This window comes from Plectrocnemia conspersa, unplaced genomic scaffold (genome assembly GCF_051122295.1).
Source record: "Plectrocnemia conspersa isolate PC_06_02 unplaced genomic scaffold, ASM5112229v1 ptg000002l, whole genome shotgun sequence".
Lineage (NCBI taxonomy): Eukaryota > Metazoa > Arthropoda > Insecta > Trichoptera > Polycentropodidae > Plectrocnemia > Plectrocnemia conspersa.
The window spans coordinates 25,490,039-25,517,076 of NW_028277166.1; the positions used below are offsets into that span (position 1 = coordinate 25,490,039).

The window sequence follows — 27,038 nt, forward strand, 5'->3', positions numbered from 1 at the left end:
ACACTGTAAGTTATTCGTTCTCTTACCCGTGGATTAAAATATTTTAATTATTTTTCCATTAATCCGTACGTTGATGGTTTTTTACTCTATTCTCTGTAAGGCTTAAAAAAGTTATTATTCTTATCGTTGCGCCAATAATACTTTTTTAATATATTCAATGGATTCTAATGATTTAATAGAGTCGTCGAGCTATTAAACAATTTTCGAATAATTTCTTTCCCCATTTTATATATTTTTGCTTTTGAAGAATAGCTAAAGACTTTATTATTTTTTTGACTAGTGAAAGATTTTGAATTTTGCAAATATTTAAAAAATGACATCAATGTCTGGTTTCTTCGATTATATAATATATTTTTAATTGTCCGTTGAAATTTTCAACTTAGCTCAGATCTATGTATGTTAAATAAACATATATTTTCTTTTAAAATAAAAAAATTAAATATTCTGAGCGAAATTGTTTTGAGTCACACAGTTCACGCACACAATAACAAACCGGAATCCTTATCCCGAGCGTACTCTATGTATGTACATATATCAATAAAAAAATCTGTTTAGCTCATAAATTTTCTCCCCACATACTATTTTATTATGACAAGACACTACACCTAAAATGTCGTGTAATAAACCTTCGTGTACATGAGCAAAGGTTTCTATAGTAATTCATAAAACATATCAAAACTTCATCTGAACATGATACCTGATTAATGAGAGGTAAAAAATCCGAATAAGCTTTAAGTTGAATCTGATAAGCTGATACTTTATGGAATTGGTGTCGTGTTCGAGACTCGTTATTACGTTCGCTATTTTATGACATGTCTTTCATGGATGTTCACTACACATTTACCGACCATTAGTGTACAGAGGCGAATCATGTTCTGCACTAAAGAAGAAGAACAGCGTCGTGATGAGAATGAAAACGATGAGAAAGGTACATATTGGTGCGATTTGTCGAAAGAAACTCTCACATCAAATATCCTGTTTAACCACTTATAACATATCATTGTTGTGGTTAAAGGTCACGAGATGATGACCAAGTTTCATTAATTGCTCGGTTAACCGCATTATGTAGTACCGGTTACTGCATTACTGTACCGTGTCCGGTTATTAAATAATACCATAAAGAACATATCGAGCAATTAAAGTTATACGACATGGTGATTTTGATGGAGCAGGTGAAAATTTGGGATGGAATAATCGATCATCTCAGTCGATCGGATACAGTTACGTGCTATACTTTTTTCGGTTACAGCGACGTTTATATAATATAACCATTGCGCACTTGAAGCTCAATAAATCGATTTGTCCAGCTCGAGCGCTAGTCGTGACGAGCTTTTACAAAAAGTCTGATTTGTGTGTCAGATATTTTTATTTACAATTGTCGAGTTTACCGATGCGACCGTGAAGATCCAGCGATGGAAGCAGGTGACCAAAAATGCACTGCGGTGAAGTCGTGACACTCGTGAGCCATGACTCAGGGTTCAGCGTCTGGTGGTAAAAGTGGCAGACACGGAGAAGACTTGAATTTAGTTTATATCGGTAGTATGTATATACATATATACAAAGGACTCTCTTTGGAACTTCAAATCCTGTTATGACCATTCTTGGAGGCGGCAAATAAAAAGGATTCGCCGTGATTCTTGGGTCGTGCTTTTGAATATTTGCATCGAGGATGAGGTCATCCTTAAATATACTTTGTAAAGAATCCGATGAATGAAAATAAAAACAAAAATTCTTCTTGGCAATTAATCCTTTATTTTTCATAATAATTATATACATATACATCCAATATATTTATTGTTTAATTTTCGTTTATCTATGTTTGCCTGATTCAGTTTTTCAACATTTGCATTGGAAATAAAATCGCAAGAATCGCAACTAAACAGAATTTAATAATAAGATTATTTTCTGTTGATTTTAAAGGATACATTGTGGCCATGGTTGTATGAGCTTTTCCTTTTATACTAACAAATGGTGGTTGGATTATCCTCTGGAGAGTGACTTCCATTACTCACAAAGGATAAACAGAAATTCGCTAAGTGCCATAATTGTCCCTGCGTGGATTTTCATCCTGTCAAGGTGTTCCATGATAGCTTTACGCCTCCTCAGCACTTAGCAGAACCACTTCGTCATAAAAAGGACGGCTTGAAAGCAATAAATTTTTAATGCAAAACTTCTCGCGTCGACCTTGGTCAACGACGTTTACCCGTCGTTTGCTTACACCGAGATTACCCAGCTTATTTTATCGACTTCATAAAACGGAGAAGGTCTAATTGCGAATCTCAAAATTGCCCTCGATCGAGCCACAATTTAAGAGCGACTTTGCGTCTGGCACACTCTGTAGTCTAGTCTAGTTTCTGGAATAATATAACAGGCCAAGTTGCAGACCAGAGTGAGAGAGATAATGATATGATGTTTCGCAAACTGAGATAGAACGAGTAACTCGGTTCAATTTCAGTATGCGCGTAGGCGTCCTATGGTTAACACGCATGTAGAGCCCTGCATTGTGGTCACGTGGTCAAGTTATAATACCACATGCTTATCGGGGACTTCAACAGACTCTTACTGACATCTTTGAATATTTTATGGCAGCAAAAGGGATTAATTATATTTTTGATAGTATATTCTTCTAACAGATATTGTTATTATATTTTTTTTCATATAAAATTAAATAATTAGAAAATAATTAGCGGTACTTGATTTTGTTAAAAAAAATATTTTTTAATATCCTTATGTATTTTTCTAGATCGGTTTATATAAATGTCACACCATAACGAATTATTATTTAGAATCAATGGCGACAAATTCTAGGATAGTCACACATGTGGTGTTCGTATTCTGAAGTATATTTTTTATGCCTTATGGCATTTTGCAAAAGCCGACAAAGATTTTGCGTAAATTGAATATTTACGACCGAAAAGTTTTCATTGATATTGTATTGGTGAGTGCCCACACAAACTTTTATAATTATTAGTAGCGTAGTTTGAATAATATAACAATTAAAAAATTGCGATTATTTGGCACTTTTTTCGATTACGCGCAAATATGACGGCTGTACGTGACAGCAGCCGCCGTCCGGACGTCATCCGGACGTAAAAAATCCGCGATAGTGTGGGCGCTTACTCGAAATTGTAGATCTCGGCCGACTTCAGTTGTAGTTTCGGTTCGGACAACTTCCAGAGAGTATAGTGGATGCACATTACTATTGCCATGGCACGATTTTATTGCTTTTGACGTGAATTTTTGCCTTCTGAGAAGGGATAATTGTTTTCTGCGCTCTCCTATTGGGCAAAATTCGGTTTAAATATGCTTTATTCGATTCTCACTTGTAATATTGTTATAAAGTCTTGATAATCGAGCGTTTTTCACTATTTGGCAACACTGAGCAGCAAATAAAACATGACTAATTATCCGATAAAATTTATGAGTAGAAATTTTATTAATTTTTAATGCTTAATTAAAATATGATTTCAGAAAATATTTTGCAACGGTAGCTAGTTTTTATATTTATTTGTAACTATCTATTATTATTTATTCAAAAAAATATATTACGGTTTTAAAACATATATAAAATGCCATTTTTGTCATGAGGCCCGGAATCATTGTTTTCCCAGGGCTCGGATTCGCTCTCGGAAGCCCTGGATACTAAGAGCAGTTAGGTGTCCAATACCGTTCTGCGATGTTGCTCTTTTGGCCGCGATCTCTTCTAGTCTTAAAATCTTTTTCGAGCCTAATGTGGGAATTTCACTTGGGCCATTGCGTGTCAGACAAAATTAGAAGCATTTATCCACTTAATATTTAAAAGCACACACAACATCTTCTATGCCCTTGACAGAGTGCATCGTAAGACAGGATGCCATTTCGTCATGGCAAACACGAAATCGAAACATAATAATTTTGAAGCGTTAACTTTTGTCGGCTTTCTCACAACTTGTGTTAGACACAAGAGAGCTATTAATAAAAATATAGCATGAAGCTATTGAAAAGCACGCGAGACGACCGACGAAGCCAGACTACCCTTTTATGGACGTTAGTAAATTTACAAAGCCATCCAAAGCGAAGGCCTTCTTGCTCTTTGTTTGTAATTGTAACTAATAAAAAGTGCCTCTGCAATACTTTTCTTGAAATTTCACAAAAGAGTTCATAGATCATAGCGAGTAATATTCGTTAATCATATAAATAGTATAGAAAAAATATCATATATAATATGTAATTGTATAGCTTGAAAATAAACACATTGCGCCGAATAATATATATTTATATAAATGAGCTTTTGCATTGATATGTTTTAGATAAGGCTTAAATAGTTGTTTGTAATATCTCTTTATTTGCAAAGCATCAAAGATTTATAAGACATCTCAAAAGTCTATAGCGATAACGATTCATTAACAATACAACTCGAATTCAAAAGCTTATTTCAGCGAATTTGATACACAGCTACAGTAAAATAGTAAAGCATAAAATTGTAATTAAAAAATATTTTTGTAGTTATTTCGGGATCTTAGGGTTACCGAAACAGACGCAATTCAGACGTTTAAAATATTGTCAAAAAAACATTTACTGATAGAAGAATTACATAATAGATATATTTAGCACACTAATAAAAATAGAGCTAAGATTGACCCCACTAGAGAAACGGTTTTCATTATCTAGGATCAGTGGCGTAGTTAGAGAGACGGTGGCGCGGACCGCCCCGGGCGGCACTTGCTTGAGGGCGCCATTTTCGCGATGGAAAGACCGTTCTTGTATGTGGTTCTTAAACTGAATGCGCTAAAAATAAATTTTATAATGCCGCTTTTATATAAAAAATATTTTTGTCTCAAATAATTTGTCACACATAACATCGACATTTTCTAATATAATAAAATACTATATCTTGTTAGTGGATTGAGATATTTAACTATGTCAATTTATTAAGTTTATTAAGAACCATTTTCGAGACGTATTTACTAATGTGTTTATATTCATACATATATGCAACACAGTGACAACGATTCAATTCAAATGAGCAACATTGCACAATTTGTTAATGAAAAACTGGTTCTGAATGTAGTGCGCGTTGATAATTCATATCATTTTTTCGTGATTTACATATTCATACGCTTGAAAATTTGGTCTCGCGCATAATTAGGGTCACTTTAAAAGCGTCTTAGTCGCCAAACGAGGCGATGATGCGGTGGGTTGGTGGAATTGAATTTTGATAAGGAGCCAAAAGGCTTCCGAGATCGTATCGAACGATGGAATTTGTAATGAAGCGTTGGCACACTTATTACTTTGGGTTCATAACGAGTTTCGAACGCGGCGAGGTCTCGACGAGCTACGAAAGCGAAATCCTTTAAAATTGACCTAATCAACGATGCAGTGATGTAACGTGGGCGCGGAAGTCATAAAGAATCACATTATGAGTGACGTGAATGTTAGATCGGTATCTAGTCGAAATGTATAGACGCACCTAATCATTGAGAAGCATCAAGCTCCTCTAGGGTAAGATCGAAGTGGTTCAAAAGCGAAGCCGGCGGCTCTTATCGTTACTCCTTCAACGCTAGATTTATCAGATCGGATTACGCAATTATTTCTGAACAGTATTGACAAGTATTGGCTGACGGTAATTGCATCCAATATACCGAAATAGTACCGAGTCTGAGCAGAAATCGAAAGCACCACTTACACAAAAGGAGCTACATTATGTATGCATGTAAAATAAAACCCAACGCGTATCCGACACGAAATGGCAATAAATATTTTTTGTTCACAAGAAACAGTAGGTGTGCCAAATTAAATTATTTATTGAATACATTCGGTTTGGAACACGCGTGAGGTCAAGAACATTAATATTCTGATTAAGATCGTTGCTCTTATTATGATAATTTGATAAATATGCGATAAGCACGCAGAAGTATTATCTAATATAATTAAAAGGATGTTCTTCATTAGAGATTCAATTAAAATATTCCTAATATTCTAAGCATATAAGTAAATTAATCAAAATATCCATATTTTATCTATATTTATGAATATAGATAAGTGGCCTTAGACCACACATTTTCAAGACCTGTAGCCTAAAAAAATACTATCTAATAATGATATTTCATTTAGAAACCTCAATTAATTACGGCAAACTGAGACTTAAACTCTTTTCAACTAGTAGTTACATTTTTTCTTAAAAAAAACAATATTTTTCAGAAAGATAAGATCTTGTTACTCAAAAAAATAATTGAAAAAATCTATCATTTTCAACCATATTTTCGAAGAATTTATATGACTTATTATAATAAAGTGTAATACATAGTACATTTAAAAATGATTTTAAGGTTCAGGTTTTTTCAGTGAGAAGCAAAAATTGCCTAGGCAATAAAATCGTGCCGTCGCAGTGAAAACGCTCAATTATCTAGCGTTCATATTTTTTTTAGCAATATTACGACTTACAATAAGTGAGAATCGAATGAAGCATATTAAAACCAAATTTTAAAGAATAGGAGGGTGCAAAAACAACTATCCCTTCTCAGAAGTAAAAAATCCACGTCAAAAGCAATAAAATCGTGCCGTCGCCATCGCAATGGTAAGACTCGGTTATATAGTGCTCATTCTACGACTTTTAATGATAATATTACAAATTTAATGTAGCACATTAAACCGAATTTTGACCAATAGGAGAGCGCAAAAAACAATTATCACTTCTCAGAAGTCAAAAATCCACGTCAAAAGCAATAAAATCGTGCCGTCGCCATCGCAGTGGGAACGCTCAGTTATCTAGTGCTCATTCTACGACTTTTAATGATAATATTACAAATTGAATGTAGCACATTAAACCGAATTTTGACCAATAGGAGAGCGCAAAAAACAATTATCACTTCTCAGAAGTCAAAAATCCACGTCAAAAGCAATAAAATCGTGTCGGCGCCGTCGCAGTGGAAACGCTCGTTACCGAGCGTTCCCACTGCGCCGGCGCTGACACGATTTTATTGCTTTTGACGTGAATTTTTGCCTTCTGAGAAGCGATAATTGTTTTTGCGCTCTCCTATTGACCAAAATTTGGTTTGAATATACTTTGATCAGTCCTCTGATATTAGAAGTCCATAATAATATCGGTAAGGATAGCTATCATATTTTTAAAACATAGTGCAGACAGATTATAGAGCAATATGCGAGATGCGATTTCCTCCTGAGAGATACATAGTTGGCTTAGATTGTATTTTCGAATTAACTTAATGAAAGTTCTTAAACTTTTATTAGTTTTAGAACTTTAGGTCAAGTTGGGTTTCGTTAACTCGTGTAAGCTAGGTTTGGGTTTGAACAGCAAATAACTGTTTCGCAACTGTTAAATTGGGTGTCATAGACATTTTAGTCTTATTAGTTAAATCATATTTTTTCTAGTAAAAATGTATATCTACTACTATTATTTTTAATTTAAGAATATGAATAAAATTATTTTAACTTGTAAGGGGAAATTGTACTTTCATTTAAAAAGAACAATCAATTTATTTGCCTGAAGCGAAAAAATATTGGATTTTTTTTAATAAATTGCTAACTTTTCTAAAAAAAAATATCGTTGTGCTATCCAATACATAATGCTATTGGCTTCAAGCAAATTATTCTCATAGGGAAAAACCCTAAAACAATTTATGAATAACAATGTATTTTCAATTTAAATAAAAATACAACTAATTGTCGGGTTCTGTTTTTCGAATGGCATACTTTTATCATCTTTTTTCGTAATCTACTATATGCATTGGTAAACGTACAGTTGTAAATATTCATGAACATACATATGTATATGTATTACCATAAAAATGATCCATTAGACAATAATTCCCTTTAAATAGTGACCATGTTTACAATACGCCGTTTTGAACTTCTCTGAAAGGCAGCGGTACTAAATCTCGAGTTTAAGGGATGCATGAGTTAGCGCGTCAAACTGTTCATTGATAGTGTCCCTTTAACCTTTTCTGCTCGTAAGGTGCGTGAGACGCACCATCGCTTGGGTCTATATTACTCGTAGGGTGCGTCAGGCGCACCATTTAAATTAATAAAATATATCATCGATTTTTGGGTATTTCCTGAGCATGTTTTGAATGGCGTTTTTGCAGTGTTGTAGACAAGAGTTTCAAGAAGCATATCTTATCAAAAAAATATCATTTTTACTTGAATCAAGCCGGGGAGAGCTCATTTATCGCGATAAGTCGGGGTTTTTTGATGACTAAATTTAAATGCAGATGTGCCGTAGATTTCTCTGAAGGCAATGGTTGGCGATCGTCCTTCGGTAGACACGCTACGGTGAAGTTTTAATTACCTATTGGGTTTTCGACAGAGTCTCGGGTGTCCATAATTTGTGTTTAAGTTCATTTTTTTTAATTTTATTCTGATTTTTTTTTAAATTTTATTGTAAAAAAACAGTGCTATCGCTGAATATAGTGATTGTAATGATAGTGATGGGGAGGATTTCATGTTTGATTTTTCATCTTCCAATGATGATAGCAAAGAAAGTAACGTCGAAATTAGGCATGTTGCCTTGAATCGAAGGTGGAATACAGGCAATTAAAATAATAGCGAAATAAACGTTACCTCAAACAAATCGCACCATATCAGAAAATTGGAGAATAATAACTAGTAATGACAGTGTACCTTAAAAATAGCAATATTTCCACCAAGTGATAAATGTTCTGGGCCCCAAGTTCCCGCAAACTGTATACAACCTATTGATTATTTTCAATTGTTTTGCAGAGATGATTTGCAGGTATACTAATAAAACTTGGGGATTTACGAAAAATTAAAAAATAACATTTTTCCATATTTGTTTCCTTAATTTATAATAAAGCAACATCCCACATATTATTAAACGTAATGCCATTTTTTGTGCATCACTTTATTTTTATATAAAAATATGCTATTTAAGCATTATTAGCTCGAATATATAAAATCACAAACAAATATGTACCATAAAGCTACTGAAAAGCTAAAGTTTTGTCTATTTTTAATTAAGAAATATATAAAATAATATGACATTAACTGCAACGTTTCATTTGACCAACGATGGGACGTATTTTAGTTTTTAAAAATATACCTAACTTCAGTTTATATAAACATAGATATACCTCGTGCAAGCGATGTAAGCTTTCTTCGTTCATTTTTTTCCAATCCCATATTTTGTTACGCAGTAATTAAACATTAACGAGCCAAAAAATGATTTTGTAAAAAGTGTCTTATTTATGTAGCCGCTACTGTATATTGTATGTAGTATGTACCTTAAACCTTCGTTGTATCTATTCAGAGAAAATCAATTGAGAAACGTTTTTTTCGCAATGTCGAAAGTAAAATTTTCCTGTAATTGAGTCAACCTAACTACGCTAGTTGTAGTAACTCAAATGTGTCTCCTCCTTTCCATAAGAGGCGATAGTGTTTTAATGCTAAGTCACGACTCGCGTATACATTATTATAATATTATAAAACTGGTCGGTTATGGTAACATTTCAGCTCACCGCTTGACCTCATACCTAAATGCAATAATTGAACTGTGAATTCCGAAACAATATCGAATTGCTCTCATCCTTTACGTCCCAAAGGTAGAGATTTAATTAAATTTTGTCTATGGAGAGCGAGCACTACGTTGCGTACACCGAAAGCAACTATTCCAATTACACGTTCCGAATGGACGATAATAAGTTTTCGTCGGAATTACCACCTCGAGGGTACTCGAGTTAAATTTTCACGACAGGCACGGCCACAGTGATAGTGTATTATACGTGTATGTGTGTGCATAAGAGAGAGATCAGGGCTGATCAAGCATCTCGAGTACCGTTACTTTGGTTCTGTATTTCAAAACCCATTACTTGTCATACAAATGCCGCCACACCGGTCCAGAGACTGACGCGATCACGCGTACACACGTAAGCTTGTGCTGGGTGTATCAAAAAAATATTTAATAAATCTTTATATTATATCATGTATGGATCTAGCATTCACATCAGCAATACATTGAGATATCCGTGTTATAAATTATGCAGTATTTTGCATCTGTAATGTGTCAAGCATCAAGGTCTTGAGTCGTGTAATGACATTTGCATTTGTATACTATATTTTTAGTATGTTTTAAATATAAAAAATGTTTTCATTGATTACATTCAAAATATTGGAGATCATCTTTAAATTTATTGTTTTCAAAGCTTTTGAATAAATAATCTTTAAATTTATTGTGTTAAAAATATAATAAAAAATGTGACATAGTGTAACCTTATGTATTATTAGATTTGCTTTGATTAAAAAATCGGTTGAACTGATATTCACAAAAGCGTAGAAGAACATCATTCTAAATTATTAGCTACAGTTTTTGACTAATAGTATTTAAATACAAGCTATTCGGAAAATATACATAATTTTACAATATTAAAAATATGACTAGAATACGATACGTTCACTATGAAATATAGTGTTAGGAGTGACATCATCTCTAGTCAAATTTCTAAAATGTTACAAATTAAGCCTTGAATACATTAAATGATCAGTAATTATTAAAGGATCTGTTTTGCCAAAAAATATTAATTGAACATATAATAACAAGATTACTTATCATTTTATTTAAAATCTATTATAAAACATTAGGCGGTTCACAAAATATAGCTGACGGTTTTGCGCAATATTTTCGTTCTGTTTTCGTAGAATCTTTTTCGCTTCCTTCTTCATGTTTTTGGTCTTCAGTACTGACCATCAAAGAAACTGAGCACTCAGATCTTAAATACGGATTTAATAAATTAAAGACAGGGCGTTCTTCTGGACCTGATTTAATTCCCGATTTTATTTTGAAGGGTTGCGAAGTCAGTCTCGCTGCTCCTCTAAAATGTATTTATGATCTGATTCTCAAAACATCATCACTTCCTGATCTATGGAAATGCACAAAAGTCACCCCTATTCATAAAAAGGGTGACAAATTATATATAAAGAATTATAGACCAGTCGCAGTGTTGTCAGCTCCTGCTAAATTTTTTGAAATAATTATTCATAAATATCTCTATAATCACTTTCGGCAAGTTTTGTTAGACCAACAGCATGGGTTTCCACTGTTACTAACCTTCTGTCGTTCACCAATACGGTGACAACTTTTCTCGATGCGGGAATTCAAGTAAACGTCGTGTATACAGATTTTGAGAAAGCCTTTGACAAAGTTTGTCATAGGTTATTATTAAAAAAATTGTCGAACCTCGGTTGCTCGGATAATTTAACTCGGTTATTCTCGAGTTATTTAAGCAATCGTAGACAGTTTGTAACCCATGGTGGCCGATTGTCAAAAGAATATTTTACCCCTTCGGGGGTTCCTCAAGGATCCAATCTGGGACCTCTGCTGTTTGTGTTATTTATTAATGACATAAATACAGTAATTAAAAATTCAAGTTTTCTTCTGTACGCAGATGATTTAAAATTATATAAATGCATTCGATCTGTTGTGGACTCCTTCTCTCTACAAAGTGATTTAGAGATGGGCTTCCGTTAACCGTCTGCCCTTTAGTGTCGGAAAGTGGCATACTGTGTCATTTTCTTGATCCCGCTCGCCATCAGTTTATTTCTACCATCTCGGTGGTAACATTTTGACTAGAGAAACTTCCACTAAAGATCTCAGAATCACTTTCGAGAGCAAATGGAGGTTCTCTCTACACATACACGACGTCTGTGATAAATCTTCCAAGATGCTCGGCTTTGTTATGAGGAATGCCTTTCACTTTGACGATCCGTCAGTTATTCGCATCCTCTATGACACCTTAGTTCGTAGCATTCTTGAATCGGAATCTATAGTTTGGAATCCCCGAATAGCCAAATATTCCCTTTTAGTTGAAAAAATTCAAAAAAGGTATTTAAGATAGCTTTACAAAAGGACATTTGGTGATTATCCGTATTTATATCCCAGCGCCTTTCTTTTAGGAGCGTTGAGATATGATTCGCAGAAAGCTGTATGTCGCTAAGCATTTTTTCAAATTACTAAAAGGTGCTGTCGACAATCCAGCTATTCTCGAGGAATTCCAGTTTTGGGTTCCGGAACATTTTCGAGAATCACGATCGCGACCTCTTTCCATGATCGTTAGGGCTAGGACATCCGCACTTGCTGTGGCAATCCGGCTCCTTAATACGCTTGCATTACATATTCACCTATTTAATTTTAGCTACGAGGATCTGATCCAGTTTGTATCATTTAATTTTGATATTTTATAATTTTTTGTTATGCTTAAGTATTGTTATATTTATGTATATATACGTTTTTTTATGTTTTATAAATTTAAAATTTGTTTTCGACCATCGTGGCGCATTGGGGTAACCTGTTAGGTTATGTTAGGTTAGTTAATTTACAGCAATTTTATTTACATAATATATTATCAGATATTAAAAGTACCTTTCACTCAAAATACATGTTTTTTTGTTTCTGTTAAAGACACGTTAAAAGTATTTTATATTTATTTATTAAAATGTTTAATTAATTTTTGACTTAAACAATAATTGTTGTATACTTTATAACACAATTTCATAATTTAAACTAAATAATCAATTACGTAAATGACTTAATTAAGTGCCTTTGTGTTTAAGTATATGAAAGGTCAATAGTTTTTCATAATTTGTATAGTATTTTTATTAGTCTTTAAATCAAATTTTATTTCGTACTATGTAGGCGGGATGTCATCAAATAAAAAATCGTATATAGCTAATGCATGTTTATCTAATTTTAGCCATATAACATACACTGTATAAACACACAGCACTCAACAAATATTATTTTGAGCTATAGCCTATTCTTTATTCTGCAAATATTTGCACTCGGACGGTTAGCATTTAACTTTATCGCAATACAAACACAAAATTGTACAAAAACGTTTACACACTCGAAAAAAAAACTCATTGCGCAACTGTTCCAATTAAAACACTCGAGTTCACCACTCTTGCCAATTGGTGACCTCTCTCTCATCCTTCATAGTCACTAACAGTATAATATTTTTTACCCCAAGACGTGACGGAGTTGCAAATGATCAATCATTAGAACACATCGTTGGGATAATTATCACGCTGCGGTACTACAATTCTGGAACCTAAGCCAAGCATTGAGCAACGCCTCGTCCATTGTGCGTTTGTTCGAAAACACCACTTGCGGTTTTGTTCTTGTTGCCCAAACGGATCAATCATGTGTCATGTGAATGCGGAGAACAATAGTCTATAGTTGTGTGGTTGATTGGTCCTGTTTGTGTGCGTCCTTAATAGGATTAAAAGTGCTTGGATCAATTTTCTTATAGAAACAATAGATGGTATCGTGCGCTGGATGCACTTCTTTAATTCACCAATTGGAGCATCAATTGGTGAATTATTCTCAGAGATGTGCTTCGAACGCTTCTGTTTCATTATTTATTTTTTTAATAATTTATTTATTTCCTAAAAATATGAGTCAATTTATTTCATTCCCCTGAGCTTAATTGCTTCCCTCGCGTCCAACAGCAAGTGATTTCACACTGATCGACTACTCAAAGAGAAGATCTTTCTCCTTAGTGCACACAACTAGGTACAGAGGAGGAGGAGTACTGTCGTGGCCCGAGGGTTTACGGTAAAACGGCGATCGGCCGACGCGATTGGGCACGAATAGGCAACACTTCTGGGCATCGACATCTGGTGGAACATTCTTCGGTGGAACAATCGCCGAGACTGCCTGTGCCTATATACATATACCTTCTCCTCTGCGTCGCCTACTTCGGAATCGCCCATGACATAACGGTGGTGACCCGTTGCAAACTTTCGCCGCGGTGTTACTACATCGCAGCGTGAAAGTATTATGTATCTGGTGGGCTTTATAGTATGGCATGAGAATGCCCACGCGATGGGTATATGGGAATTTAGAGTTCAGAGTTTATGGCGGCAAAGTTTTGATCTAAAACGTTGCGGCTTTTCAAGGCTGTTCACTTTCGCGCAAAATGTTTCGCACTAAGGATTAGGAAACTGTAATTTGACGTCAAGGTTATGCAGTTGGATGCAATTTGTAAGAAAAAAACGGTTTCGTTGAATTTTTTTATTACATCTTGCTTTTATATATTTTTAACTCTTGTATACGTGGTGTAAATAAATAAAAAGAAACACCATAACATATTATGATTGTATTACGTTTCGATAATTTTACAATGGTATTATATATTTGTGTTTATGTCACAAAAAATCCATATTATCTATATGTTTTTAATAGAAGACAAATTCTTGGGGCTTGTTCTCCTTGTAGGGCCCGAGAATATATTTTAAAAAAAAGTAAAAACCGACCTCAAATAATGAATCTGAACTAAACTACAGTTGTTTGAGACGTACCTATATACTAATGTATTTCAAGTATTACTTTCTCCAGCCCTTTTTATACATATTATACAATAAATAAATAGAGCGGAACATTGCCTTCAAAAGCACTAACATTATATGTAGTACTTTCACAATAAACATTATTATTCAAATGATTCAAACAAACTCTAAAGAAAACAGTTTCAAATCTGTTCCAAAAATATTTTTTAAAATACGTAATTTCAGTAAAATCATATCGGAATACATTTTCACTAGTAGATAAATATTTTTACCAGTGAAAATATAAATTATCTGGCAGATGCTAGTAAAATAATATGATTTTCTTTATGTAGTAATATACATACATATACATATACTTACCATTATTTATTTACATCCGATTTCTAAATGTTACAGAGAATGTGTTTTTTTGATAAAATTATACTTTCACTAGTAAAGTCCAAATACATTTTCACCAGTAGATGTATATTTATATTAGCGAAAATATAATTTAACTGATAAAATGTCTATAAAGCTCAATTTACAGTTGCGAAACGTCCATTTGCTGTTCAAACCCAAACCTAACCTAACGAAAGTTTTAAAACTAATTATAGTTTTAGAGCTTTCATTAGGTCAAGTCCAAAATACAAACTAACCCAACTCATAAGCGGAAGAATAAGTACAGACAGACATCGCATCTCACATATTGCTCTATACTATGTCTGCATTTCGATATTATCCATGTTTTAAAAATATGATAGCTACCCTTTCCGATATTATTATGGACTGATCAAAGTATATTCAAACCGAATTTTGGTCAATATGAGAGCGCAAAAACAATTATCACTTCTCAGAAGGCAAAAATTCACGTCAAAAGCAATAAAATCGTGTCGGCGCCGTCGCAGTGGGAACGCTCGGTAACGAGCGTTCCCACTGCGACGGCGCCGACACGATTTTATTGCTTTTGACGTGGATTTTTGACTTCTGAGAAGGGATAATTGATTTTTGCGCTCTCATATTGGGCAAAATTCGGTTTAGATGTGCTTTATTCGATTCTTACTCGTAATTTTGTTATAAAAAGTCTTAATATAAACGCTTGATAATGTAATGGAGCGTTTTTACCGCTACGGCTTGATTTTATTGCTTTTGACTTGGACTGGAAATTCACTATATGGCAACACTGAGCAGCAAAAAAAATACGACTACTTATCAGATATTATATATTATGAGTAAATAATTTTTAGTACCCAAGTAAAATATTTCACATTAAATATGATTTTAGAAAATATGTCGCAACGGTGGCTAATGCTTATATTAATTTGTAGCATAGAAAGTGTCAGTTAAATATTTTTTCATAAATTGCTATTTTTATACTTTATCATAAACAATAAAAATATATTGTAAAATCAAAGTGATTCTAAATTTACCTTAGCAATTTTTAGACCTTGTGCTTATTGTTATATTTTCGCGTGAGCTCGATGAAAATCGGTATTTAGGGGGGGTCGGTCATCAGACGATGACTGACCGTGAGGTTTGAAGTTATTAGTTAGAATGCTGACGAACAAGGGACATTCCCCTATTTATATAAGTATGTTAATTAGGTGTAAGAAAGGGGTGGTTCGTCGTCTTAGTCCATAAAAAGCCCCTCTGGATCAAAACTCTTATGTAAGTTCATAGATCCCACATAAACAAAGAGTTGTAATGTTTATCAATATGAATGCTGACGAACGAAGGACATTCCCCTATTTATATAAGTATGTTAATTAGGTGTAAGAAAGGGGTGCTTCGTCGTGTTAGTCCATAAAAAGGACCTCTGGATCAAAACTCTTATGTAAGTTCATTGCTCCCACATAAACAAAGAGTTGTAATATATAAATATATAACATTATGATTTACTTATGGTCATTGCAAAAATCAGTTTTTAGCAGAAAATACAATATTTTAAAGTTAAAAGTCACATCGGTCGGTATTTATATGATGTGCCACTGTCTTTGATAAAATATATTAATACTTATTTTATATATTTTATATATTTTATATATTCAGTGCTTATTACCCAAATATATTATACTTCCAATTCGTATGTTTATAATTAAATGATTTTGTAAATAATAATAATACTTCTATGAGGGCCGATTTAGATTTGTTATGGCCAAAACTGGTCGGCACTTGAGTAGCACTGGCGGGACAATCATTCCCTACACTGGCAATCTTCCGGGCGTTCGGACGCATCGTCTCGCGTCCGCCCTTTTACAATGTAAATAACTCGTATCATCAATAAAATACTACTGCAGCGGCTCAATCTGTGTCTAATTGCCACCTATCACCATCAACCGTCCCTAAACTTCACATAACTACAAGGAAAATATGTAAATTAGACTTTTACTTTTGTAATTATTACTTATAATAGTATTTTCTTCTTATACTAAGATTGGTGATGAAACATTAAAGTATGCTCTTTTAAGTATAAACTATATGCAAATATCTCATAAATTTCTAATCTAATATAATCTTACATTTTTATCAATAATGTTTATAAATAATAGTGTTGATAATGAAATTTATAATGGCATAAAATATCATAATATTCAAATCTTTACACGTTTCTCAATCTTCTTCCGGCGTATCGACACCGAAAGTGTGCCTTTTGCATAATCATCGCTAGCGCCGATACGAATCGTAGATCGTATCGATTTTTTCTTCTCCTATCACTACCAAACTTATCTATTACAATATTCGAAAGTCAAATACGGAGAAGGGACTCTGTGCGAGTCACGCGAGCCACTCTTTGAGTCGACCCGCTCGATTTACGACTGTTTGTTCCTCGTATTAACGACGTTCGTTGTAAAATGGTAAATACGAGAACAACAAACAAACGGCGGTCGAGCAACAATTCAGCACAAAACTCGTTTCTTCGTTTCGTTTTTTGTTGCCCCCAGACGACGGCAGCCTTGCGAGATTCCGAGTCGTCTGAGAGTTTGGCTCAGCGAGAATTCTGCCAGAGTTGGATCATAACTATGGAATTTACGAAAAATGAATAGTCAAAATTATTGAGAAGCTTAGATAATATGTAATGATTCACTTATAATTTTTATTGCAAAGTTACATTTTTAATAGAAAAGGCTTCCTACAATATTTAACAAAAATTAGTAAATGGTTTTAAAAGTAGCCCATCAAAAATAAATGATACAATTTAATTGAGCGAATGATAATTCATTTTTAATTACAAATATTTTTTTACTTTTAATCATATTTTTAGAAGGAAAACTTTATTTTTTTATTTTTTGATTACTAACCTAGATTCTTTATTATTTTTTTTATGTAATCATTTTCAGATTCCCATAATAAAATTGATATCTTATTTTCATTCTAAAGTAGTGCAAAATCATAATATTATGTATAATGATAAATAAAATTATTTCCTTTCATTGGTTAAATTTTATAGTTTAACTGTTTTGCTTTACTGCGAGTCAAAAGCAATACACTAATACAGTTAATTGATTAATCACTTTACAGATATTATTATCATAAAAGCATCATGGGCACTGTTTCACATTTAAAATTTGCCTCGCAATGTCTGTGCTTCGTTATCGACAGTAAGTTTACAAATTCGATCAAATTTGTTTACATCAAAAATTTATACTGGGTATAAAACCGTTACCTTGCTACTTTATGTAACGTTTTATATATTTTTAATCTGATCTTGGAAGTTGTCCATTATCATTGGCTACAACGGTACAGTTGCCCAAAATGGTTGCTCAAGAAGTTTTGTGATATATTGAAACGGTCGTAAAACGCCCACAAAGTCTCGTGGCGATTTATGGTTCCGATTTGTAATTATTAATTTTTCAAACACCCTGTCGGTGAGCCTCTATTGTTTTTTTTTTCGGTGTATGTGTGTATTATAACTTTGGCGTATATTCTAATGCATAGTTGCGTGAGCTAAACTTATTATGTAAGACGATGCTATGTGAGGAATGTACTCCGGACGGGCAAGAGCCTCGGGCTGGTATCTGGGACTTTGGCGAGAATACAGTAAAAAAGTTACTACGTTTTAACGAACCGTTAGATAATATGGTAAAAAGTTTATACATATGTACATGTGTGTGATTCAGTCTGAGTCAACTAGAATCAATTGATTTAAAATGTTTCAACAATATACAAATATTTTGCTATTTATCATATAATTTTAAGGCCTGAATTTTATCTTAAAATATTTATTCACTATTAACTTTTAGATGATCATTAATTACTAGGTCACTCATTACGGTACATTTTGTAATTAATCTTTGGAAATATGAATAAGATACTAGATCAAAACGAGTACCATTTAAAAAGTGGTTTGTGATAATCTAACCTAACCTACTTTATTAGCATTAATTATTTTTAAACAAAAGTAACTATACATCATTTATTGTATTTTATTAAGTGCAAATTTATCATTTATTTGTTGTGCTTATAGTGTAGATAAAAAAATAAAATAAAAATTATTATGATATTTTAGTGAAAGGAGAAGAATCATATATTGACCAGTTAATTATATCCGCGTTAATATACCCGCTGCTGGGGCTCGAACCCGCAACTTCAGAGTTACTAATCTGAGACGTTACGGACTACGGTGTTCCGTCCTTGAATTTATTATAATAAATCTGTAAAATAAATTAGCGAAATTTAATAATACAAAAATGTTCAAATAAATTTTTAAAAAATACTAATAAAAAAAGTAGTAAAATATTATAATTTATGTATCGTGAATGACGTTCGGACGGCGGCTTCTGTCACGTACAACCAGCATATTTGCGCGCGATCGAAAAATGTGCCAAATAATCACAATTTTTAAATTGTCATATTATTCAAATTACGCTACTGATAATTATTAAAGTTTGTGTGGGCATAACCAATACAATAGCAATGAAAATTTTTCGGTCGTAAATATTCAATTTACGAAAAATCTTTGTCGGCTTTTGCAAAATGCCATAAGGCATAAAAATGATACTTCAGAATAACACCACATCTGTGACTATCCTAAAATTTGTCACCATCGATTCTAAATAAGAATTCGTTATGGCGTGACATTTATATAAACCGATCTAGAAAAATACATAAGGATATTCGAAACGATTTTTTTAAACAAAATCAAGTATCACTAATATTTTTTTAATTATTTAATTTTATATGAAAAAAATATAATAACGATATCTGTTAGAAGAATATACTATCAAAAATATAATTAATCCCTTTTGGTTCCCTAAAATATTCAAAGATGTCAGTAAGAGTCTGTTGAAGTCCCCGATAAGCATGTGGTATTAAAAATTGACCACGATGCAGCGCTCGTCATGCGTGTTGACCATAGGACGCCTACGCGCATACTGAAATTGAACCGAGTTACTCGTTCTATCTCAGTTTGCGATACACCATATCATTATCTCTCTCGCTCTCGTCACTTAACACGCGAGAGAGCGATAGGAGAAGTATCTCACAGCTCGCGCTCGAAAGAACAGCTTCGACTTCGGTGTCTTTGACTCCGGTCCTTTTGCCGACAATGTTCGGAAGCGCTCAAAGCTGGCCAAGTCGACTGAATTACCCCCACTTTAATTTGTGTATAATTCAACTCGCTACTTAAAAGATTAAAAAATATGTTCTTAGTAATTTTATAATATGCGTATACCATTGACAAAAGGACAATATATTTATATTTAAATTTAAGTTTAGACTTGTCGTATACACTAATTCTGGAATGTAATAGGTTAAATGATTTCGCATAATATTTTAGTAGAATATAGATAGTGCTGCCTTATTTATTTTATTGTGCAACCATTTTATTTTTATGTAATAGTTTTAATGCAGATATTATAAATTGAAAAATCTGAATAAGATATACTAAATAATATTAATTAGCTCGTATCATGAGTCATTTATGCTTGATTATTCAGGTGTATAAAAATACAAAATAATGTTTTATTATATATGATATATTTTTAAGTTTATAATATATAATATTTTCAAGGTGTATAAAACGATCGCATTATGAGGTATATATTTTGAAATAAATTGCTTTCCATTGTAATTTAAAACGTAAATGCATTCAATAAAACTTTATTATTCGATATTATAATAATAATACAATAAAACGCATCACACTTTACGGTCACACTGTTTCCGCCCGACCCGTGTAAAATCTCAACCGCATAATCGATGATTCAATATTCATATGCACACGTAATATTTGTGTATCTCGAGTCGAATCAACAGTCACGGGTTAACCCGTTAACTACCAGATAGTTTTTATTTAAAATATTTTTTACACCCACCGTGACTCTCACTTATACTTTTATAAAGATAAATAAATATATAATAAAAAATAAACAACTCGAAAAGCAATAAAAATTCGCAAGCTCTCCGCCTAACGAGCTTTTAATGTTTTTTTAAGCCCTTGATGAAATTTTAACACAATTTGAACCTTCTTCTTCGCTATCATCATCAAATTAAAACTCGCGCAATCTTCTCAAAGAGCATCCTATTATTATTGTCCAAAATATGAGTTGTTTTTTCCTCTTTAGTGATCCAATTTTGAGAGCTTTCGGAGCTTCGCGGGAGCAATTTAGAATTCCGCTCGTATTCCATTAGCAAAACTCGGAATTCCTATCCATCCTCGTTGAATAGGAATGCATTATCCTCGGGTGATTGATTTACCTGTCGTCTGTCAACCTGGCGCCTAACAATCGCTCTCGTAACGGAACGGTCCTTTTGTGCCGAGCTGGTGTCATTACATGGATACAAGTGCGCGTGTAACGCGCGTGTAATTGTTTGTCCTGGTCGCAAAAAATAGATTGACACAAAAAATAAAAAAAAAAGCTTTTATTCTGGCATCCCGTTAGGTAAAAGTTAAAAAAAATGCCTTTATCTAAAGCAAAGATCCATGAAACGCCATCGTTCTATAGAAAAGTATCTCATTTTAATTTAATTCTAACCTTATGCAATGATGAATATAAAAATAGATACAACTCCTTATTATTGAAGGTTTTTCAATATAAATGTACATGTAATTAAAACTCCAGAAATTTACGAATTGCCCTTTATTTTTATAATTATAACATGAGGTTTTTTGGTGGAGTTGATTATAATGTTAAAATAATTATTTTAAATATTTTTTTCTTCAACAAACATTTTTTTATGCTGTTATTGACAATAAATAATTTATACTTAAACTAAAAATTTATAAAGACAATTTAACGATTTTAATGAATATGAACTCAATCATCAAAATTAAATTTTGCCGTACGGACCTATTTTTATATAAAAATTAGTGATATCCGAAATATTTCTGCGTCTTTCTTACTTATGAATATTGACGAAAGCTATAGAATTTTAAAAAAAATTTCTAAATCAAACACCAAGAAAAAAATTATTCTCTTACATTATGTAAAATTTATTTAGATCTAAATATATTCGTTTTTGGTAAAATCAGAATTATTATAGCTGAAAAGATTATGTTAAATATTTTTAGTATATTTTATTTAAATAATATATATTTTATAAATATATGATACTCCAATAAAATACGCAAAGCAATATTTTTTTTTTTACTTTTATTTTCACTGTGAAAATCAGTTATTATTTCACTATTAATTATTCTAAATTTTAATTAGCGACAAAAATATTCTGCTCAAAAATGATTTCACGTTGCTAATAATATTTAATCGATTTTAATGTATCAATCATCCCACAGCGTCATAAAATCATCGATATCTAAAGCAATTAGCGCTCTTTATATTCTCAAATCATTCAATCATGTTTTCATTGTATTCAATTTTATCTTGAAATACAAAATCAGTGATAAATATTTTTTAAATAGAAATTATTATAATCTTTTTACAATCTTCAAATACCAATAGTTGTTTTGGTCATTTTTCACTTCTTCATAATGTATCACTTATATCGATTCTTTAATTTATCACCTGTTACATCATAAGGAGTCCGCCCAGCGATCGTGTCTAATTTAATTACCTGGTATCCGGTTTTGGATGCAATTACACATTACGCGCCATATGCACTATCGGTAAAGATTATCCACTTGCATATAAACTCATTCATGCTAAATGCACAATCGTGATGCAACATACGGTACTTAATTGAATGGCGGTCGCTAAATTATTATGGATGAAAAATATAATAAAATAGGTGCGATCATGACACGTGACGTGTACGATCATAATGCGTGATGTAGCGCATTTAAAAGTAGCCTTGTAAATAGTATAACTGTATGATAATCAATATATAATGAAACAAGAGCGAGCATTGTATCATTTATGTATTTATTCTAAATCGTTATAACATCACAAGTAATAGCTCAGTGCGTTACAACTGTGTAAACACAATCAACAGCTAGTAATACAGTAGTGAGACAGCAGACTTAAATCAGTGGTTTATATATATATATAATTAATGCACGACATAGCACGATTTTTATTTTATTTATTCATCTGTGAGATTAGGAAGATACATAAAAATTATATTTATTCAACAATCATTAATTCCAATCTCCCAATTAAATTTTTAAAATATTGGATTTAAATTCATGTATTTTAGGTATTAGCCACTGATCTATCCACACAAAGTGCTAGTCAAAATGTTGTTTATTATTTTAGTCTATGATTTATGTATTGCACTATATAATAGAGCTAAAATACAAGTAGTTTTTTATAAGTTATAAATTTACATTTATTCTCGAATGTAAAATTTCTGCTAAAAATACTAATATTACGTAAATATTTAATTAAGAGAAACCCATAAGTTCTTGATAAAAATTATGATAAAATCAAGATGTTTATTATCATATTATAATATCTGATTTAAGATTGGATTATTAAATACTTTTATTAATAACTTATTTAGACGGACATTGTACCTAATCTACTTATAAAAATAAAAATTATATTTTTTGCAGTTTTTTTTTCCAAGTAAATCTATAAATCCAATCTATATGTTTCATATCTCAAAAGGAAAAAAACAGCATTTTAAAACGATACGTCATCGATATAAATTATTTGCGCTAATATTGTTCCAAATCGCAATTGATTTAAGTTGAAGCGTATTTCATTTATATAAACAAAATAAACCCAAAACTAAAATCACAATAGATCAGTAGCGAATGGCGCGGTTTTTATTTATTTATTTATTTTCTTTCTCAACAGAAAAGAAAGATTATTAACTCGTATTGAAAAATTCGACGTAACGGTCTTGGCTTCCTTGACAGTCTTCGTCATCATGATGACTGACGAATAACTACCACCGGGTATACGAATGCGGTCATTCGGTCTCTGCGAAACTGTAATTATGCTGAATATAAAATACCTAGGTATATCCGCACGAAGGCTGTGTCGTTATTACGCGAAACATTATATACATATGTACCTCTAAACGCTATTGTATATTTATACATATATGTATTCGAGGTGTAAAACTAGCGTTGGTTCAAAAATAATAACATCATTTACATATAATTGAGGGTCGTGACTTTTTTCTTCTACTTTTCCATATACATACTTTATCACAGAAAGAAACCTCTGTTTGATTTAACACATTCCATACCGAGCATTATTCTTAAAAATGTACCCGTGCGTACGGTCTTATTTGCGAAAATTATAACCTAAACTTATTGCTTTTAAACCATCACAACTTTTTAATTAATTAGCGTTTTGACGTCAAATTTAAAAACAGTTTCGTAATAATCTTTTTTTATATACATAAACTGTGAATCGCGTAGCAATAAAATAAAAAATAAATTTATGCTTAGAATCACTAAAAATACAGATTAAGATAAAATGATGATGAAATACTTTTCCTTATTTTTAACACTTTACGGTCGATTTACGCGGTGATAATCGCACACAGTTTCTCGTGCATCATATCAATAATAATGACCTAATGCAGTGACTCCAAACTGGTCCAAATATTAGCGGCAAACCTCATATTAGGGATTAACCCTTTCACCGCGGCTGATATTTTTGCGGTCATTTCAAAATTTTCTAATATGTGGGGGAGCACCTATTTATTCCATAAGTTAAATATTATAAATAATAAATATTATTTTAATAAATTTAAATGTTTTTCAACCTTAAATTATATCAACCCAGAAAAAAAGTATTTTTTAATAACAAATTTATTTTATAATATTCTACAAAATAATCTCCATCGATAGATACAACATTCTTCCATTGATCAGGCAAATTTTTAATCCAAAATTTGTAAAAACTGGCTGTCTGTAAGTTAAAATATTCAGAAAAAATATTTTAAATTCACTAACACTATTAATTTTTTTACTATCTAAATTATTTTGTAGAGACCTAAATAAATGGTAATCTGATGGTGCTTTAATATATCGGGGGTATATGAAGGGTGAGAAACAGTTTTCTTTCCGAGAGCATTATTTTTTTCTCGCGTGATTCTCGCAATATGAGGCAGGCGCGTCGCCTTGTTCTCGTCGCTTAGTGCGTGTGGACCCACACGCCTTCCCAGTATTTTTTAAGCTTCTTTGAATGCTCTGTATTGGCTTCAATTTCTACAGCTATGCGGTCATCATCGATGATTTTTGGTGTAAATATTGTATGGTGCCAGGTTTGTAATGAGATATAAATTAGCCGCTTCTTTATAGTTGTATAGTTATTAAAGCTGAATGTTATGGAGCTCTTGTCGCATCGTCAAAACTAATTAACTATCCATAACCGCTTCGTCATTATTATGTTGCCAGTGTACCGCGTTGCTCCAGTCTATTCAAATAAATCGGCTCCCACGAAGCTAAAGTAGCTTAATTTAAAAATATATATTTTTATAAATCAATAAGATTATATATTAAAGATACTCTCGCATTTAATTTTTTTTAACTGTGATGTACACCGAGTGTACATGTAATCTTACTATGTAAATAACTCCATAAATATGTTGAATAAAATAATAATATTTTTGGCATTTATTTTCACAATAATACATAGATCTAAAGAGTGTCTCCAGATATATTTTTTCTGGCACCCCGTCAAAACAAAATTCATTTTATAACATGGTTTTTATTTATTAATAATTACAAATATATATAGGAAAAGGGAGGCGTCTCGCTACCGCTCGCGCCGACTTTCACTATAGAACCAAACAACCTAGCCTTTTTTTAATGATATTGTATTAATTTATTTTCATTTCGGTATATTTTGTAACTGTCCAGCATCATCTGTTCAAAAAGCGAATCACTAGTGATAGAGCTGTCCACAAAACAAAATAATTAGAATTTAAAAAATCATTTTCTTTCATTTTATTCAATTTTATAATTTTGATTATCGTCGCGTCAATACGGGTTGTATTGCGCAGGATTGTCTTGTGCGGCTATGTCGGGGCGGCTTAGTCGGCGCGGGATTGTCCGGCGCGGCTTTGTCGAGTCCCTATTTTTTCTTGATATAAAGTTCCTCGATAATTAGTATTTAATATTACATCTCTAAACCATCGATTCTATGTTTCACGTCTAAAAAATCATGGTACGAACTTTTTCAATGATTCTCCAAAATATTTCTTGTGTTTGATAGTGTTTTTATTTTCTAATTACATCCTTGAATCAAGATGAATAAACTCTTTATTTAATTATTGATTTATATTATTTTTAAATGCATTAGTATATTTTTCTCTGCAAGGAATTGCGTCAATGATATGATTAATACCGTCTTGTTCTTAATTATTTATTTAAGAATATTGATATATTCAATAATTAAAATAAGATAATAATAATAAATCCCATCTCAATCACATAAACTGTTTTCGCATCCCGGTATTTATGCAATCCCTAAGTTTAATATATCGAATTGGCGATTCAATGTTGCTTCTTGGCTGAACCATATCTGACGAGCTAAGTGGAAGCGGCTTCTCTGTGTCGTCTGTGCGATTCGACGTAAGCTCCACTGAATGCGAGTTTAGTGCTGAATTCGCGTGTATTCCAATTTAGAAGTGAAGTAAGAAGTTCAGTAAATATTTTCTATGGAAGCATTTCAACTGTATATATAATCTAATTGCCACGCGACGATTATGGGTGATAGACGCAATTTTTAATCATAGATCTAATTGTATTGTTTAGGCCTTATCATTTTTAACATATGTTTTTAATTGCTTTGTTATGTCATCATTTAAGCATGTCTAAATATTTTAAATATTTTTACAAAACCTGCTGTTTCATTTAAATAAAAATGCTATGATGGCAGATAATCTTAAGCATAATCATTAATTATCTAATGTTTAAAAAATATAATTTTTGTGTTTATCAACTTTCATTTATTATATTTATTATATTAAAAATGTTTTTATATAATATGCCTATTATAAGCTAACGCTTATTACGTGCCTTCTAATTTTATTTTTACTACTTCCATTTACTAAAAGTTTTTTTATCATTTTTTCACAGACGAAGATCGCCGTCGAGATGAACAGCCCATATAAAGATCCGGAATCGTCGCGTGCTTAGGCGTCCAAGTGAGTAAAAAATAAAATAAAAAAATACTAGTACAATACATAACATGATTTTATGCGAATAGAGAATATTATGATAATGACGGCGGTGATATACGGTAACCGCAAAATTTGTAACGTTCGTTTTCGACCCACATCGTCCATAACAAATAACACTTTTATTGCGCAAAAAGCTTCGAATGACCAGAATGAGATTCGAAACGGACGCCGGTATCCGTTTGCGGAAATCGATACGTTAGACAGGCAAAAGTGTCAACCAA

The 27,038-nt window shown here is 32.3% G+C and overlaps 1 protein-coding gene across 4 annotated transcripts in view; it reads left to right on the top strand.

Moving 5' to 3' along the window:
* The window catches only part of Prosap (SH3 and multiple ankyrin repeat domains prosap), an 87,594-nt gene that overhangs the window by 31,808 nt on the left and 28,748 nt on the right, over positions 1-27,038 (top strand). For all 4 annotated transcript variants that reach the window (XM_088181611.1, XM_088181619.1, XM_088181615.1 and 1 more), the window contains exon 2: positions 26,714-26,781. The gene's annotated coding sequence lies outside the window, so the exon portion shown is untranslated. The remainder of the gene's footprint in view (positions 1-26,713; positions 26,782-27,038) is intronic.